This window comes from Ambystoma mexicanum, chromosome 4q, assembly GCF_040938575.1.
Source record: "Ambystoma mexicanum isolate Mex_15411 chromosome 4q, UKY_AmexF1_1, whole genome shotgun sequence".
In the NCBI taxonomy this organism is placed as follows: Eukaryota; Metazoa; Chordata; class Amphibia; order Caudata; family Ambystomatidae; genus Ambystoma; species Ambystoma mexicanum.
In genome coordinates this window covers 72134272-72149545 of record NC_090928.1, presented here as the reverse complement: position 1 = coordinate 72149545, position 15274 = coordinate 72134272, and positions in this window count along the sequence as shown.

The window sequence follows — 15274 nt, the reverse complement described above, 5'->3', positions numbered from 1 at the left end:
GTCTTTTCAATGTTTCTCTTCGTACCTCAACCTTTCCTTCTTCATTTAAGCATGCCTAAATTCTCCCTATTTTAAAGAAACTGTCTTTAAATCCTTCTCTCCCCTTGAATTGCCATTCAATTTCTCTTCTTTCCTATCTTTATAAACTTCTTGAACGCCTTGTCTACTCTCAGGTCTCCACTTTTCTAATGGATAACTCTATTCTTCCTTGTTTCCAGTTTAGTTTTCGTCCTCGCCATGCAACCGAAACTGATCTTCTATCTGTATGTGACTCACTCTTTTCTGCTTCCTACTCTAAATACTCATCTAACCTTATTGTATTGGATTTCACAGCTACGTTTGACACAGTGGATCATACTTTACATTGATCTTCTCTTGTCTCTTTTTGTTTCTCTGGTTGTGTTCTATAAGGGTTTTGTTTGTATCTATCCAACGGTATGTATTCAGTACCGTGTGCTTAATCTCCTTCTAATACTTTACCTCTTCTTCACAGTGGTCCTCAATGTTCTGCCTTGGGACCTTTTCTTTTCTCCCTTTACATGTCTCCTCTTGCTGCTATCATTTCACCTTTTGGGATATCCCATCACTTCTATCTGTATGACACTCACTTTTTCTGACCTATTCTTCTTCTTTGCCTTCAATCCATGCCAGTCTTACTTCCTGTCTCTTAGCTATTAAATAATGGATGTCAAATCATTTTCGTGTTTTGAATGCAACCAAAACTGAAGTTCCTTGTTTCCCTGCTAATACTATTCCCTGTCCTTCGCCTCCTTCTTTTGTCTCTTTTCCTCCTTCGCTACTCCCTATCTCTAACATTCTGATCTATCTTTCTCTCATCACGTTTCTATCATCTCCTGCTCCTGTTGCTTACATCATTTTAATATCAATGAAGCTAAGCCCTTTCTGACTTTTAATGATATTATACTTTTGACCTCCTCACTTATTTTTTCACGACTATTCTATTCACTTTTTGGTTTTCCTCTCTCTCGCTTAGCTCCTCTAAAATCTGTTTTCAATGCTCCTATTTGTCTTTTATATTTGCTCTCTCCTCGTGACTCTATTTCTTCGTCCCTTTCTTCTCTAGGCTAGCTTTCTTTTCATTCACTCCTTAAATTCAGTTTCCTCTGTATTGTCTTTAAGTTTCTTTATCGCCTTATGCCTTCAAATCTTTCATCTCTTGTCTCTTTTTACCTTCCCTCTCGTTCACTTTTTTCTCATTCTCAATTTCTATTATCAGTTCATTGGCCCTGTGTGCTCAATCACAATTTCATTCGTTTTCGTTGCTTTCTCCACACTACTGGAATGCTCTTCTCCTCTCTCTTCATTCCATTGCCTCCTACGCTCTGTTTCGCGTTACTCTTAAGAGTCATCTCCTCCACTCTTTATGTAGATTTTGTATAGTTTGTAAACATCATTTTATTGTATTATAAGTGTGTTCTATACAATGCTTTGGAGCAAAGTGTATATAAATGTCAAATAAATACAGAAAAACAATGTACTCATCAGTGTGTCATTTAAGTACCACTTATATTTACATATATTTCTACATTTCTAGCTAATCATAACACAAGATTTTCTTGCATTTATTATTAGTCAATATTTACCTAAATATAATTTGAGTGCTTTAATAGATCGTAAAAACCTGATAGGTGTCAGGTTGAAGGCCATTATGTCATCAGCAAAAGCAAGAGCTCCTATTTTTAAGTTCCCAATTTTTGGAGAAAAAGATTGAATGTATTCCAATGCATCAAACGTGTCGGCTAAATGTAATTAAAGAGTTGTGGAGCAAATATACAGCCCTGTCTCAAACCAAGGGTAGTTGGAAGCTCTGTGGTAACATTTCCCGACATGTTGATCCTTATGTGTACAGTTGTTGTACAGTGGTGGGCTATTTTAACACCAAACAGACCATAAGAAATCCCCCAATCTTGCAGCCTACCCCACAAGCTCCTACGGTTTACATAGTGAAAAATACTGACGTAAGGTCGACACAAGCCATGTAGAGATTATTCCCAACATAAGATTTGTGTTGCAATATACTCACTATTAGCCCATTTAATGTGCACCCCAATCCAGATTTGAAGCCCATTTGAAATATGGGTTTCCTATTTGTTTTCTTTATCCACTCATCAAGTTCTTGCAAAACTAATGATGCAAAGATCATTCTGGTTGAATGAAGTTACTGGTTCGACTCGGGAGGATAGCTCAGCGTCAACGTGCTCGCCTTGGAAGCAGGGAGACACGAAGCAACACAGGTTCGATCACCGTGTCCGCGCTTAGAAGCCTCTGGGTTTTATCATATATCATATCAAGCAAAGCTACAGGTCTATAACTTTAGGGATTGTCAGGTGGGACTTTATCTGTAAATGGGGACTATTTAGCTTTGCCTTAAAGTTCTGGGAAGCACTTACTTGTCTCACTACTATCTTGCTAAATAAGTCATGTAGAATAATAGACCATCATTTTGGATTCCCTTTTAAGGTTAACATACACAGCCCATCTGGTCCCATTGCATTGGAGCTCTTTGCTTTATCAATAATAAGTTCAATCTCTTGCTTAATTTTAACAAAGGCTTCTTCTGCTTCTGTAGATCATAGCAGAGGCACAGGGACAGAATCATTGGGTACATTTTGAAAGGGTTTAACAATTGAGGCATATCCCAGGATCCATTTCCGGCAGTAAATCAACATCCAGAGAAATTCCCTGATTTGTTTCTTAGTCTGGGGTCAAGGCTCCTGATGGATTCCCTTAATGCGATCTTGAGATAAATGTCTTTGGCTTGCCAAAATATCATAGTCTAAGTAGTGCACACGGGTCAAACAAGGATGTCACTTTTCCTTAGAAACCGTATGTCCCATATCAGCAAGACCTGTCAATAGATCTAGAGAATCTTGTTTGCAAGCTTTCATTGGGGGGGATTCCAATTAGAGGTCATCAAGGTATTTCACCAGAACATATCCCCCTTTGAACATAACAGAGTGCAGATCTCTTTTCAAAATTTGGAGAGAAAAAAACAGTGGGGCTCTCTACATTTCCCAAAGGAAGACTAGTGAAAATAAGTTGAGTATTTTTATACATAAATGCAAACAAATTCTGGCTGTTGGGCTATATCGAGGTTTGTAGAACACAAATCAACCACAGGAAAATGGTGGCAGTGGCTGGGCTTCAGGGTAAAATGGTAGCAGGGTTAGGAACAACAGGAAAAGTAGGGTGCACCTATGCATTAGAGACGTATTGGTCTTGAATGAAACAAAAAACATCTTTACCTGTTTTTTTTTATTGTAATGGGGGTTTGCCTGAGTTCAGCGTTATTTTCACAAGCTCAACATTTCATTTAACGTGCAGCCCGCATCATTTGCATCTGTGGACCATAATTTATAAGGAACCCGATCATTCATGCCTGTTGCCAGGAGGGAGTGTCATCCCTAGGCTCTGGTTTTAAATCTGCATTTTCCTGTAACACAGGCAAAACCGCCAACCCCTGATGAGCGGGAACATCAAGATATGTACCATCATGGGACCGTAAATTCTACAGCTCATTTTGTACAATAAATCCAGACCGACTAAATTAACAGGAGTGCATGGACTCAATAGAAAAACATGATCTTCAGAGATAGGACCCAAAGTGATATTCATAGGATGAGTAACAAGATGGGGTATAGGAGTACCCACAATACCAACAGCTTCTATCAGTTCAGCAGAGCAAAAGGTGCAAGGAAACTCAGAAGCTTTCAATGAAGAGCACAGAGTTCAGGTGTCAACTTAACATGAAACGTTCTTTCCACTTACTGCACATCAACATAATAGGCACATGGGTCAAGCGGTTTCAATCTTACTGACCCCCTAGCTGTTCTATTGTGTGTGCAACATATTCACTGGTGGAGGTGGGGGGAAGGGTGTGTAAATTGCAAAGGGGTTTGAATTGGTCGTGCAGTCTGCTGCACCGGCCGATTTGGACACTCAGTTTTCCAATGGCCAAACTCTTTACAATAATTCCATTAATCATTATAAACATTCCCAAATTGTCTTTCTTAAAAATAACCAGAACTCCTCTCCTCCTTCATCCCCCTCTTCCTCAGAACCCTTCTTTAACCAGAAACCCTCCCCTTCCTCGGGGGTGGGGGAATCTAACTGTTGAATCTGGAATGCCATCAACTTCGGTTGAGTATTTTCCTTCTGTCTCTCAGCTTTCCATGGGAATGTTATGCGGCTAACAATACTTCAAAGCTATGAAGTATTGTTATCCGCACAACAACTATGCTAACAAAGTGTTATCCCACGGCTTGCAGAGCCATGAGGTAAGCTTTTGGGATCCCTGCATACTGATCAAAACATATTTTAAAACATTCAAGAAAGCCCGCTGGATTTTCTCCTTTAGGCTGCTTACATGCATTTATTTTTAGCCACTCTGGTTTCTTCAGACATATCTTCAAAACTAACTGAACCAATCTGTCAGTAAAAGCTTTTAAAAATGGGGGTGCAGGCTCTGCTGCTGGCCAGTTACATTTTTGCTTTAACAAAGTAAAAGTGTCAGGAGGAAGTGCGGCTCTTAAAAGCTGGTTAAGATGAGTATAAGTCAGGGGCGCGGAGAATGTTGGTGCTCCGGGGCCCAGGCACCTCCCCAGGAAAGGCGAATTGCGTGAAAGTCCCTATACATTTCAATGGAAAGTTTCTTTATTTTTTGCCACTGGGCCCTGCCGGCAAAACCAAAAGTCAACACCCCTGGTACAAGTGGTCTTGTAACAATTTATTACGGCACGCAATTCCTCTGGAAATTTGGTACGCTCTTCTCAAATCTTTGAAAAGTGTTGGACAATATTAAACATATAAGTGGTGCCCAATGGTGCAAAAACAGTAACAAGGGTGTTAACTCCATCCCCCAAATGCCTCCCACGGTAACTGTATCAAGGGAAATGCTGTGGCAGCAGGTGGACGTTGGGCAGTTCTGAAACCCTCCAAATGTCACAGAAGCACCAGTAGAAGTGGAATTCAAAAGATTAGACAATTTCCATCGCTCACCAAGGGTATCAAGAGGTAAAAGCGATCACGATGAGCTGGTTAGGGATCGTATAGATGTACACGTAGACTGACTATATGCAGGCGGTTCACTTAAACTTGAATCAGTGCTTCGAGCCAAACTATGCTCATTTTGATGCAGAACCAGAGACAAGGCTGAAGCTTGAATCTGTTTGGGTGATTTGACTGGTACAAAATTGAAAATAGCAAGGTTATTTGAATCTAAAATATTGTCTGGCGATTCTTTCAGCGTTGGTACCCTTGTGAACAGGAAGTGAGCAGGACTTACTTTAGTAGAAATTGGCACTTCCTATATTCCATCCGTGCTGGAACTCGTTGACAGGTATTGCCATAACATGCCCAGGTTATACAAACATGTGGCAGCTATTGACATAATATGCTCAAGTGCTCACATCCTAGGGCAGTTATTAGCATCATCTGGCAAGGTACCCGCATCACTGTGAGATATTTTTGAGCTAGGGTCTTGCACCATTTAGCAGTATTTGCCACAAGCTCAGTGCAATTGTCTTTCAGGAGGCACCCCAAACATGGGCCAGTTACTTTATTCATATGCCAGAAAATGCCATCAATTGCCAGATGTTGCCATTACTCTAGGGTACCAACACCATGTCTGAATGTTTCTGATAATTTTCCTAACTAGTCCCACAACTTGACAGCCCCCTGCCTTTTATTAAATGCCCAGGTGCTCTGTATTGTGGGAAGTGTTTTGGTGCAAATAAATGGCGCTAGCCTTTAGACAGCCAAAAAGAAATTAAATGTTGAAATCAAAGATCACAAAGCAGCAAGGCATGCTTTTGTGGCAGTAATATCTAGGAGAGTGCCTTTCATTGAGACAATATACATGAGTCTTGGAAAAGTAATTCCTGTTTGGAATTATTGTGCATACTTTCCCGTGTTTGCATATCACTTCTAAGTTATGTAATTACAAGCCAGTCATCATATAGAGGCCGATTCATGGAATAATTGTGCGCCGAAATGTGTGGCGCAAGCGTGAAAAAGCCAGCATATGCGTGCGATTCCCACGCAAGCGATTCATGGAAGGCTCTGCCTGTGGCTTTCCCGGGAACTGTGACAAATCGCGCGCTTACCGTACATGTCACTGCGACTATCCACAACTCCTAGCACACACACCTAAAAAGGGGGCAGAACACATGGAATGGGGAACAACGCGTGCCAAAGTGGGCGTAACGGGGGAAGTACCCTGGGAAATACACGCAATGCCCACACGCTCGTGAACAGCACGTATTCATGATATGGAATAGGGAAAACCTGCTCATACCAAATAATACTCCCACGCGTAAATACGTCCGCAACACGAAAGCAGGCCGAAGCGCCCCCGCGCAGTCTAAAAGTGCGCACAAACAACAAACAAGCATATGCAGCTACGATGAATGTCCCATTTCTCGCAGCAGTGATCGTGAGACACCGCAGGAGGAGAATAGCCAGGCTCCACATTTTTTTGCCCAGGAGCAGCCTTTTTGGGATGCCTGATGACCAAGTCTATGGCAGGTATAGGTTTCCACTTCATATCCTAGACCTGGTCACTGAGTGGGAGGATGACCTCACATCACCCACCTTGTGCTTCCAAGCACTGAGCCCCTTGGAAAAGGTGCTTAATATACTGCATTTTTTGGCCACTGGATCATTTCAGTGCACAACTGCCATAGTCGGGGGCGTCTCACAGCCCATGCAGTCATGCTGCCTACACCAGGTGTTGGCAATCATGACTGCGCGCCCCTCAGTCCGCAGGCACATATACATGCCCAGAACACCTGCAGAAAGGCAGGTCGTGGTCCAGGACTTCTACAGGGTGGCACACTTCCCCAAAGTGCTTGGTGCCATAGATTGCACCCATGTGGCTCTACGTTCACCTAGGGCCACTGAGAACATCTACCGCAACCGCAAGCACTGGTATTCCATCAATGTGCAGGTTGTATGTGATGCCAAGGGAATCATCACCTCTGTCTATGCAAACTGTCCCGGGTCCACCCATGACAGTTTCATATACAGAATGTCTGCCCTGAGCCGGACCTGGAAGCTGGAAAGCATGGTAACACCTGGTACATTGGTGTGTACAAATGCCTGTGCACATGCATGCATGTCACACACAGACAAATGCACCAAGCCAACTAATGACAACCATTATCACCTCCCAAGGGGAGAATGCCTTCCCTCTGAGCACCTACATGATGACGCCAATACCGAACCCCACCACAGTACCTTAGGTAAGATACTACGTAGCCCATGTTGCAACCAGGGCCATAGTGGAGCGCACATTCGGAGTGCTCAAGTCATGCTTCAGCTCCCTTGATCGCTCTGGCGGGCAGCTACTATATGCACCCCCAGTAGTTTGCAGGATCATTGTGGCAGCATGTGTCCTGCACAATGTTGCAACACAGCGGGACATACCGGTGGATATGGTGGTGCCCCCACATCCCCAACCACATGCACAGGCGCTGCGCATGGGAGTGGAAAGGGCATGTGGCAAGGCAGCCCGTACCCAGCTTGTGGCCACATTCTTCACCTAAACTCCCACCCCTGCAGAGTGCACACATGCCTGGCACATGCCAGGTGACAATCGATGATGACAAAGGGACAGTCAACTGTCACAACCTTATCCCCCTGAGAATGTGTCCACAGAAGTGGTACATTGTGTGCATCCCTAGCTACTTAAACATAACCAATCCGGTGTGACCAAAAGGAACACATGCAAGGTGCATATCCCACCACCCCCTGCAAAACAGGGCATGAAAATTCTGATATGTTTCCCAACCCTCATGACCCCCATCCGCTACACCATGCCATGGCAGGCAACGGCAAAACAGCAAACCAAATGCACAACACATGACACAATCGTCATGAAGTGCCAAGTGAGAAATGTAAACAGGCATGAGACAATTACACCTGACATGGAATCTGATGAAATGACTGACCAAAAGCTCTATCCCATAAAAAGTGTGGCACAAATGCATGACGACAGTGGTACAAGCAACACAAGATCAAAAGCCTTTTGCCATGCACATCGGGCAATACAAATTTGCCAATAGAAACACTGTGTGCTGTGTGTGTCCCCTGCAACACACTGCTCACCAAACAGCACAGTGAGTGTGTTTTGTGTTGGTGAAACCCCATGAGCATCATGAAAAATAAGTACAATCAACCAAAAGCACCCTGTGATGCATGCACACGATCAAGGAATTAAAAGTGATCATGCACTGCAGGGACACAGCATGCCTGAGAATGCAATGTGGGTGCACGTGTGTTCATGGTGTTGTCGTTGTTGGTGTGGGGGTGCGTTGTCTAAGTGTTTGTGTCAGTAGGGACATGCACTGAATACATGCATGTGAAATCAACGGACCCTCAGTGTCCTGTGCAAATCTCATGTGAACATTGCCCTCATGGACCCCCCATTGTGTTAAACCACACCAATTCCCTGACACCTCAAAAGCAAACCCAAAAAAGGATCATCCATTGACCAGCATAACACATCATGTACCCCACATCGACAATGTCAGACAGTGACCAATCACTGTAGCCCAAGTCTCCCAATGTGACATTGTCACCACACGGATCCCTCCCTCATCAGTGTGTGTTTCACAGCCAAAGGCTGCACAGTACCGCCTACAGCAGGAAGTGCATCAACAACATAGACAAGCAAGTCATAAAAAACATCACAAGCAACATGATGAAATGCACAGTCAACAAAATACTCAACAAAATGAAGTGCAGCGGTGTGTGGCACAGTGTGTCAGGTGGAGTCAGGAGGCGGACCGCTGTGTTTCTTCTCTGCGGATCAGTGAACTTTGAACTTTGAACTTTCTCTTCAAAACCAACGCGCAGGCGCGGAGCGCGGCGCGGTGTGTGGCACAGTGTGTCAGGTGTCGGGAGCAGTGAGAGGAACCCAGAAGCGGACCTGTGAAGCGGCTGGTAGGAACGTTTGAGAAAAGTACTTCTGGTACTCTACCCTTCCTTTCTTCCTTCCTTCTCCCCTCCCTCCACCCCCCCCCCTCCTTCTTTTTCCTTGTCCCTGGATTTCCCTCCCCCCTCAGGGTTCCCCCCGGTTCCTTTTCATTGTTCCTAGTCCCCCCCCTTTTCCCCTCTTCCCCTCTCCCCCTCTCCCCCTTCCCTCCCCCCCCCGTGCCTCTTCCTGATCCTACCTGGGAGTCGGTGAATCGGTGAATCGACGAACTCTTTTCTCCGCCGCCGACTAGCCTGGTGGTCTCTGATACCCGGAGCTACATCGACGGACAGTAGTGTCCAACGGCGGTTGTCTGAGCGCCTTAGGCACCATGACGTCTCCTACCGCTACCAACGAAGCGGAGTCGGGTCGATGGATGCGCAGTAATAAACTGCAACCCGAACTCGCAACGGATCTCAGAACCACGCCTGACAAAGTCGCGGCCATAGTTACAACGATTACCCCTGCAACGCAGGCACCACCCAGCAGGCTTACCGCGGCAGCGAATGATCAGGAGCCGAGCAGCGGAAGACCTAGGCGGGGGTCTGCTGGGCAGGGGAGATCTACAATTGAAGAGGCCGACCCTCCTATACGGGTGCCCCCAGGTGAGCTGGGGGTTGAGGGGGAAAAACCCGCAAACAATGGTGACCAGCAAATCGAGAGGGCGGATACGCCGCAATTCACTACAAGCTCTTGTCAGGGCATGATATTGACACTAACACCAGAAGAGTCAATTAGTAGGATGGCCAGTATGGTGTCATCAAAAGACGAGGCAGTTTCTCGTGATGCAGAAAATAATGATGACTCGGTGTTTGAAACACAAGACTGCCTAAACTCCTCAGGTCAGACCTCGTCGTCTGGAATCAGAACAACCAACAAAACGAGTAGAAGACCTAGAAGAGCAAAGAGCCAGGAAACCAACGGCGACATAGGCGGAAAAACTACTGAAGTGTCTTCAAAGAACTACGAAACCATATCATCATTGGACTTCGACTCTGAATCAGAGAGGGAAGAAGAAAAGAGTCGAAGGAATAATCACGAGGTCCCAACAAGACCAAGACTCTATAAAAAACCAACGAAAAGCAGACCAAAAGAGAAAGTCCCGGAAGGGAAGGTCTGTGTAAAAAAAGGGCGGAAAACGGCCCTAAAAGCAACAGTAGGAGCCAAGGAGATGACAAGACTACCAATACTCCCCTCGCTGAAGGATTATTTCCTAAAACACAGTAAGAGAAAACTCCACTCGGATCAAGAGTTGTCTGACGCGGAATTACTAGAGGCAGCACAAGAACCTCCGCCAGTGAACAAATTTCGGAAAACAGATCTAACTGGAAGTAATCTAGCCCCCATGATCAAATGGCATGCGCACAAATCTAGCAGAGAAGGTGGGATCCCAGTTGGAGTAAGGGCGGAGGCCGGCCAGCAAAACGACCCGCCTAAATCGCCGCCACGATTGGGAAATCCGCGCTTGGAGCATTCAAGGAGCTCAGTGGAAGAAGCGATATTGGACGAACTAAACACACTGTGCAATCTGGTGGGCGAACCAGTTCAAACAACAAGATCCGAAGAGCTTACTTCCGTACAGGCGAAAAATGTAAATGACCTCCGACCAACAGACTCCGCGAAAGAATCAGTAGCAGCCCCACAGATCCAATTGCCTTCACAGAGTGCGTGCATGGAGTTGAGTGATAGACCCCCAAGTGCAACGAGACACACTCAAGCAGAAGACCGTAACGCCTGGAGTCGCCCACACTCACAGCGCAACTACGAGAGAATTGGGGCGGACAAATCAGCTGACAACCGGGAGTCTTCATCAGTATTGGAAAAAAACTACATAGAAAGAAGACAGCAGCTACAAGCCGAAAGAGGCCTACATACGCCGATTAGACTAAGAGGGCAAAGTGACATGTCGGGGCTGTCCGACAAAGAAATACCATCAGCCAAAAAAAAGACGGACCTTCTGACAATTATGTCGGCACTCACAATAGCCCTCAATCCATTCAACAAACTTTATGAATCGATTCATGAAGCACTAAAGGATAACACAACAATGATTACTTCTCTAAAGGAGAAATTGACATTTATAGAAGGCTATGTAACGGCCGTAGAGCATAATTCAAAAAACATGCAACTAAGTCTTGAAGAAAAAATAAAGAGTCTAGGGAAGGAGCTGACCAACATTACCCCCAGAGCTCCATATACTGCAGCGCTAATTACTAACAGTACTCAAACGGAAGAAACACCAACAAAAAAGAAAGATATAGCTCCAATCTTCGCAAAAGGTACAGTGAAGTTACGAGAGGCGCCCTCTGTGACAAGACAAGCAACAACAAAACATATTGAAGTGAAAGGCCAGACAGAAGGACCACTCCTGTGCATCTCCAGAAAGAGGTCGCCAGTACATACACCCTGTCTACTGGCCAGTCCGCAAACTAAGAGTGCAAAGTCACAACACCGGAGCCCTGTTATAATAAGAAAAAAACAGGGCTATAACAAATTAGACATGGAGACCACCCTAAAGACCAACAATGACCAGATAGTACTGTTAAATGGGCCCGGTGACGTAAGCCCCGAGCAGGACTCTCCAAATGATTGCCAGCTGGTGGAACATGCCAACACTATGTCATCTCCCACAGAATCACCGCGAGATGTAGACGCAAGGAGTCCACCCAGAGATGAGCATAAACTGGCAAGACAACGGAGTTCGCCGAAAGAAGGAAACTTGGGTTCTTGGAGGACTAGTCGCCGAGAAAGGCAGAGGTCGAGCTCACCCAGTCTGGGATTAGAAGCGATAAAAAATCTAAAAAACAAAGGATGGAACCAACTCGAGAGCAGAGAAACCAGAAAATCGGTTTGGAAGTCCCGAACACAAGAACAACGGTACCATCGAAGACCCTCGCACGCAGATCGTAGCAGACGGAGAGAAACTAATGTAAAAAAAGATCTAGATCTCTCTGATGTCTCTCTATTTAAACTAGAGCAAATTTCGGCAAGAGACAGTTACATGGTCTTAAACAGAAGAGCGGTCCTTAAAGTAATATCCAAAATAGACAAACTTCGACACCTGTCAACAAGCGATTTGGTACTGATAGAACCGTACCACAGAGGCCATAAAGCGAAAGCCTACCTGCACGTAAGAGCCAATGCTCTTAACGAAGAACCCCTAGAAATATCCAAAGACCTTCAGCGTATGGGCTTAAAATTGGAAAAACTACAGACAAGGAGAAAGGAGTTGGGAAAGGACGGAAGGACAGAAGAAAGTCCTGCGTTAAGCGAGAAAGCGGAGCGAACAGTCGCACTGGTCCCAGAAGAAAAGAGCCGAAGAGACGGCGTAGCAGACCGCCAAAAAGAAGTATGGAAAAACCAAGACCTTGATCCTACTAAAAGGTTTGGATCTAGTAATAGAGCACAAAATGGTCGGGGACGACGAGAGGGTAGTCTAAGGCCTGATCAGCGAGGCGGTGCCCAGATAGTGCGGTCCAAGCAAACCACCGCAGCAACAAATGCATCTAAACCGTGGCAATGGATTGCTGATACCTTCGGCAGGAAGAAAAAGGATTAGCAGTTAATCCATGATGCCGTCCCTTCAAGTAAGCCGTCTAACAACAAGGCCCAACAATGGGAAGAAACGGTGCTGCAGATGGCTTCATGGAATACAAGAGGGTACCATCATTTAACTCAATCAAGCGGTACAAACTGGAATAAAGTTGATCTAATATGCTTCCAAGAAACGTGGCTAACAGACAAACCGTCGTTAGAAGGATACATAATCGAGGTATCTACAGCCCATAAATCTATGGTGGGTAGACCATCAGGTGGACTGCTAACTGCTATACGCCTGGGCTCAGGAATAACTATGGGAAAAAAAATCAGAGAGGAGTATGGCATGCTAGCCATAATGGCCAGCTGGCACCATCAAGGCGAGGGCGAGAAGGGGAGGCTCTGCTCTGACCTTGCCATACTAAATCTTTATTGGAACCCTGAAAAATCTGCTATAAAAGACTTCTGCAATCAAGTGGCGGACACCATCGACGACATAAGAATCAGTTACGATATCCCCAATCTTATCATCTGTGGGGATCTGAACGCCAAATGCGGTTCAGGTCATCTGGACGAGAGGGTGTGCCCAGCCCTTAGAAAATCTGATGAGAGAGGCACTGCATGGCTGGCCCTGATGAGGTCCAGACAGTTGTGCAACGTGGCCACACTCCAAGAAGGAGGAACGTCATTCCCGACCTGGGAAAGAGGATCATCTATGGCTGTTCTAGATTACATCTTTATCTCAGAGGGCCTAATTCCATACTTCAAAGAATTCCGAGTTAAAAGAACAACTGAAAGTGATCATAATCAACTGCTCCTATCCTGGAATGGTGAAGTAAAAGACCGCGTAATCTATCCTTTTGAAATTGATACGAACAAGCAGCAAAACCGAATCCGGTTGACTTCGAATAACATAACTGAAGTAAAAGAAAGATTACGGAAAAAGCAACGACTTAATAACAAGGGAGTAGAAGTTCAACGTCCAGAATATGTATCATTATTGATACCACACAAAGTGAACTTTGGTGGGAAAGCCCGACAGCAACCTCCGCACGCCCATACTTATAACGCTGTGATTGTAAGGAAACGCAAAGAACTCAGAAGATTAAAAAGAGTAGCGCTAAAAAATCTAAATGAAGAATGTTGGGAAGCCTACAAAAGGGAAAAAATAACATACAAAGCATGGTTGACACAAGAACGTCACAATTTATATCAGAAAGATGCAGAGGCAATGCTGAAAATTGGGATCTCCAAAAGCAGTCGTGACTTCTGGTCTATGAAAAAAAAAGGTTAATAGCCAGAAGCCACTTCAGATTACAAGTAACGTTACTGAACAACAATGGAGCACTCACTTCACCGAGTTATTTGCCTTGCCATCAATTGGAACTATGAAGAGTATAACTCCATGTCAACAAGAAGACCGGACTGAGCCTTGGGTGAACATGGCTGTCCGGGAAGACATTGTGAGCACGATCTCACGTTTGAAGAACTCGAGGGCCCCAGGCCCGGATGGTCTTACCAACCTGGACCTAAAGCAGCATCCCCAAGATTGGGCGAGCCTGATTTGTGAACTGTTTGAGCAATGTTGCAAACAAAAACAAATTCCAAAGACCTGGACAGAGGCGGTCCTAGTGCCGATCTATAAAAAGGGGACCAGATCGGACCCAAACAACTACAGACCGATTGCCCTACTTGATATCATTGGGAAAATATTCGCCACACTGACATTGAACCACTTCAAAGAGTGGGCCAAACAAGCGCCACTGCTCGATTTCCAGACCGGATTCCAAAAAGGAGCGGGAACAGCGATTAACATTCTAATCTTGAACACCATCAAAATGAGAGTTAAAGGAGGAGCACCGGGAGTTCACATGGCTATGATTGACCTATCCCAGGCGTTTGACACCGTGGATCGAGCCAAATTATGGGCAAAGTTAGAAAACTGGAAGTGCCCGGAATCAATCTTGGACCCGATTAAAGCCCTCCACTCTAAAACAACGCTAAGAGTTAGGTTGTGCCAGCAGGGAAGCCTGTCGGACCCAATCCGTACTGAAAGAGGGGTTAAGCAAGGATGCCCACTAGCCCCAGCGCTCTTCATCGCCTTTATTGGTGATTTTCAAGAGACTGAAGACTCGGTGCGTGCGTTTCCGCCGAAGCTGGGCGAGGTGAAAATGTCTCGACTGTGGTATGCAGACGATCTGATCTTGATGGATCAAACGGCCATCGGACTGCAAAGACAGATTGATAATGTGTCAACGTACATGGAGGCCAACAACCTAAAGATCAACTCGCAGAAAACAAAAATCATCTCTTTTCACAAAACGTCGAAAGATCAGAAAAAAACATACACATGGTATCTGAATAAAACAAAAATTGAGTCCGTGAATGAATTTAAATATCTAGGCGTTATGATAGACAATTCGATGAAAGACAATTCCCTTTTGAACTCATTATGGGAAAAAATGCGCAACCTTACATCACAGACCCGAGCCGTGGATAATAAATTCGGCAAATTTTCGTGGACACCAGCCATTCAGTTTTACAAGTCGAAGGTAATACCAGCTATAACTTATGGAATGGCGGCAAACTTGTCCCTACCAGCGGAAATTTGGCTTAAGCTGGAGGGGCACTTATGGAAGTCGGTCTTAGTACTCCCCAAATCTGCACCCATGCCAGCCATTCGCCGTGAACTTGGATTGCCATCGTTAACAGCAGTGATAACCCAGAGTGCGGTTCAATTGT